The sequence below is a fragment of the Camellia sinensis genome, chromosome 3, assembly GCF_055761805.1.
Source record: "Camellia sinensis isolate YWXY chromosome 3, ASM5576180v1, whole genome shotgun sequence".
NCBI classification, from domain to species: Eukaryota; Viridiplantae; Streptophyta; class Magnoliopsida; order Ericales; family Theaceae; genus Camellia; species Camellia sinensis.
Window position 1 is genome coordinate 209,644,503 of NC_138963.1, and position 5,136 is coordinate 209,649,638.

Sequence of the window (5,136 nt, forward strand, 5' to 3'; positions counted from 1 at the left end):
ACTTCTGAGGAATCTGAATCCCAGATTGAAGAAAGAGAAATTGAAAAGGAACAGGCAGCACCAATACAGAGAAAAAAGAGAAGGAAGATGACTGTATCCCCTTTTGATTTGGTCGAAGACCTTATTCATGAGGCAGCTGCCAAGGCAGTAGAGCAGGAACATTCTAAGGCCATAATTGTTTTTGAGAGAGCTGAGAAGAGACGGCAGCAGCAATTCTTAAGAGATGAAGCTGCTGCTGCTGATACAATCCAAAGGGAAACTGCAAGAAGGCAATATATTGCTGAGCACTATTCCCTTCGTAGCTCTCCTATTGTTGTTATTACTTTTGAAACAAGTAACTTCTTTCAAACCTCTACTGTTTTTCCCTTGTCAGATTTTAGGTACTGAGGCTTGACATTACTATGTACTTATTCTTTTGCAGCAACAACTACTGAGCCTGTTCTTCCAATAAGGACTACCTCAGTTTCAGTTGAAGTGGAACAAACTCAAGATGTGGAGAACATTCAAATAATTCTGTCACTTCCAGGCCCTATATTTTCTATACCCTTCCTAAGGCCAAATATTCCTGCATCACTTTCTTTTGGCTTAACTCCATATCTTCCTTACTTATCTTTTGACCTATCTCAATTTAATTCTCTTTCGAGCCTTGCTTTTCCTTCTCCTCCTAAGGAAGCTCCAGCTATTACCTTCTCTTCGATGGTAGCTGATTCTCCTAAAGAGGGTGTTGACAGCTCTCCAACTCGTAGTTTATTACTTTTGCCTAGTTCCAACCTTTCTTCCCTTGATTTATTGGTGGCTAGAACCATAGAGACTGCTGAAGATGCTCCACCTATTTCTCCTATCTCTATGCAGTCCTTTGTGCCTTCTACCAAAGCCCTTTCTGCCCCCTTCATGTCCACAGATGAAGTAGACATTTTTGAAGCAAGACTAGCTAGTCTCTTCGACCTGCCTTCCACCTCTCCAATGGCTAGTGATGAGACTGAACTGTTAGTTTTGGCTGATTCTTTACTAGAAATTTTTGAGAGCTCTTCCTCCAGTAATAAGCCTTCCTTACCTCCGATAGACTTGGATAACTGCTTGGAGCTATTGACATCCTTTTCGAGGATCCCCTTCGAGGCCTTAGAGAGACCTATAATAAGAAATGGCTTCCTTCAATACTGCAAGATTGTTGAGCAATCTGGCATGACTGTCTCAAGTCATTTATCTCAGGCAGCAGCCACTATTGACTTCTATATCAACATTTGCCATGCTGCCAAGGCTGCAGAGGAGAAATTGGCTGAAGATCATAGCTTTGTTTCCACAGTGCATACTGAGGTATTAGAATTAAAGGAACAACATTCTTCTGTCTCCCACTTTCGAACTCAACTACTGGAGAGGAAAGCTCAACTTGAGGAGGAGCTATCTGCAGTGAACCAAGCCTTAATCCGAACTGGCACCAAACTGCAGATCACCAACCAAGGATTGACTAACCGAAAGTAGGAAATGACCACAGCCATCCAGTTGTTCTCATCTTTTAAGAATAGAACATCCATTGTAAAGGAACAACTGAGACATTGTAATGATTTTTGGGCTAATTTATGGCAGAATGTATTCAACTCTTTATGAAGAACAAATTCTTATTTATCATTTGAGTATTCTCGTGTTCTTGTACTTAATGTTTACTTTATTCTTTGTGTTTCCCAAATGGTTGAAAAATAAGGCTTCAAATATCTGCCATTAATCTTTTTGGGATGTATGTATCTATTTAAATTTCTCAAATGGTATGCTCCAAAAGGCAGGACTCTATGAATTTGATATGGTCTTTCCCAATTAGATGACCATTTACCAAACTTATGGCTTTTAATCCCTATTGGGATTATTGTCTTCCATACCAAATCACCTTCATTAGAGCCAATGTATTTGACTTTTTTATTATAGTTTTTGGCTGCTTTCTTCTTTTGAAAAAGAATGCTATTTAATGCCAGAATTCTAACTTCATCTATGCTTTCTAATTCCAAGCACATACTCTAATAGTATTGCTCAAGATCTAACTGGTCTTGGCATCTTACCCTCAAGGACTTAACATTAATTTCCACAGGTAACACTACATCATGCCCATATACTAAGGCATAAGGAGTGACTCTTGTGCTTGACTTTGGGGAAGTTCTATAAGCCCACAATACATCCAACAATAAGTTATGCCAATCCCTAGGATTGTCTTCCACAACCTTTTGTATTCCTTTTTTTAAAGATTTATTGGATGATTCAGCTTGACTATTGGCTTGTGCATAATAGGGGGTGGAATTAACAAGGCTAATTCCAAATTCTGCCACAAAAGACTTCACCATTTTCCCATCGAATACCGTCTCATTATCAACAGTTATAGTTTGTGGGATACCAAATCTATGGATTAAATCCTTAATGAATCCAATGACCTCAGTTTGGTCTACAGTTTTGTATGGCTTAGCTTCGACCCACTTAGTGAAGTAATCAGTGGCCACCAAAATAAAACAATGATGCTTCAAAGAAGGTGGGTGTATTTTCCCCATCATGTCCATGGCCCATCCTCTAAATGGCCAAGGCTTCACTACTGTATGCAGGCCAGTTATGGGCACATGCCTTATTGTGCCATGCTTTTGACATGCCTGGCAATCTTTTGCATATTCTATGCAGTCTTTAAGGATAGTTGGCCAATAGTAGGAATGCCTTCGAAGCAACCATCTCATTTTCACCCCAGGCTGATGAGCACCACAGATGCCTTCATGAATCTCAGCCATAACTGTTAATGCTTCTTTTGGGCCTAAACATTCCAACAATAAACCATCTCCCCCTCTTTTGTAAAGAACATTACCATATATCACGTATTGCATAGATTGCAATTTAATTTTTCTACTGGCCTTCGAAGATGGGCCAGCCAAGTACTGCATTATTGGATGCCTTCAATCTTGTTCCTGTAAGTCATTCTGGTTGATTTCCAGGACCACATTTCTTTTACCTAAGGGTGGTATTAATTTCTGATATGTTGTTTGGCTTATGTCCCTTTGAGCATTATCCCTTCTCTTGAAATTCGAAGCTTTCTGAGCCACATCATTAGCTCTATTATTCAAGAATCTTGGGACATGAGTTACATTTGCTATTTGAAATTGAGAAAGCAGATGTAATGCAACAACATAGTATGACAACATGCTTATACTTTGACATTTGAAAATTCTTTTTACTTGGTTAACCACCAATTGAGAATCTCCAAATACGTCGACTGCATAAACTTGTTGTCACGACCCAAACCCGCCCCTATGGGTTTAGCACCGTAACCGGCCAGTAATCCGTGATTACCGAAGGCCTGCTTAACAGTCAAACAATAATACAGAGTACAGGGGCATGGCGGAAGCCAAAACAGTGAATAGACAATGCCCAATGAGCTGTGACAGTCTGTATGCAAAAAGACTTTTCATATATATATACAATCAGTACCAAACAGTATGTACAATATATACAATCATTCAGGACAGGGACTTAATCCCTATTAGAACAGTACAGTACAGTAACATTCACTCTATACAGATTATAAACAAAAAAGGGGAAATCTGAAACTCCCCAAGCCTCAGCTTGAACAGATCAGGAACCTCGAAGGGATGCACAAAGGTTGGCTTGACAAAACTGGAGTTTACCCTGACGCTTTTAGCAACGGTCTGGTGCTTGTACACCTACATATATATATGAGCAGTGAGCTAAAGCCCAGTGAATAACATAATGCGTAAAGAGGTTAAGAATGAATGTCCCTTTCAGTATTAAAAACAGTCAATTGATTCAGTGTATCAGTCATTCAGTCAAAACAGTCATATGTGGTACATCTATTAGCAGAACAGTACAATAAACAGTAGGTCTTGAAAGACCGAACAGTCAATGATGGCCATCATAACAGTAAATAGAAGTTCCAAAGTAGGAACTGACAGAGATCTCTGTAACAGTAGTAGTAATAGTAACAGTAGTTGCTAAGGATGCCACAATACAGTTCAAAATAGAGGACAAACATTCATTCAGTTAACAGTAAACAGTTCAGAAAACAGTTCAGTTGATCATTCAAAAAATATTCATTTTCGAGCATATCTTTACAACATTGTTACTCACAGAGTTCTGGGCTACAGATAAGCTAGTACGCGTCTCCGGATGCCAACCCTACACAGTTACAGAGTGAACACACACTAAGCTACACAGTTGGGGAAAAAATAACTTAATCCGTATCTTAACTCGGCGTGGTTCTACATCAATATCCTCATTAAGATGTTTGAGACTAGGCCTAAGAATGCCTAGGATGGGATGAAGATGCAAAGATGCACTTTAAAAACATTTTCAGAAAACAGGGGTCCCGCTCGAGCGTGTACTTATCCGCTCGAGCGGACATGCAGACAAAGGTCTCCGCTCGAGCGTGAATAAATACGCTCGAGCGTACTCGATTGGGCGCTCGATACCCGCTCGAGTGTGTGACACAAATCCCCGCTCGAGCGGACTGTAAAACAGTGTAAAGTGCTGGAAACACGATTTTCCCGCTCGAGTGCCAGAAATCCCGTTCGAGCGGTAGTCCAAATTCTGGAATTTCCAGATTCGAACCTCAAGCTCAAAAACAAGTTTCAAAACATCACATTCGATCCTTTTGGGCTAATTTTCTGGAAAACACTTCAAAACTCATAATATAACAAGTTTCAAAGATAAATTTGTAAAATCAAAGCCCAAAGGTAGTTCAATTAAACTCAATTTCAAACCAAACTTTCAAGAACATGATAAACATGTATATGCATGAATTTAAACCAATTTAAAGCTTCAAATACTTGCTCAAATGAGCCAATTCTTTCCAAAACATGTTGAACTCATGGTCCTTAACATTAACATGAACATGCATGTGACAATTTTCCATGAAAACAACTTTAAACTCATCAATATAGGCATGCATGCATGAAATGAGCTTCAATTCAACATATAGAATCAATTCTAGACTTTAAGTCACTAAATTTCCATGATTCATGAAGATACAACTTAAATACCTAAACCAAGGGATAGAATCTCTACCTTAGGTCTCTAATCACAAGTCTAGAGGCTCAATTTTTGCAATAAACTCTACAATTTCTTCAATTTCCAAGCAAATCAACAAGTTGAACTCAA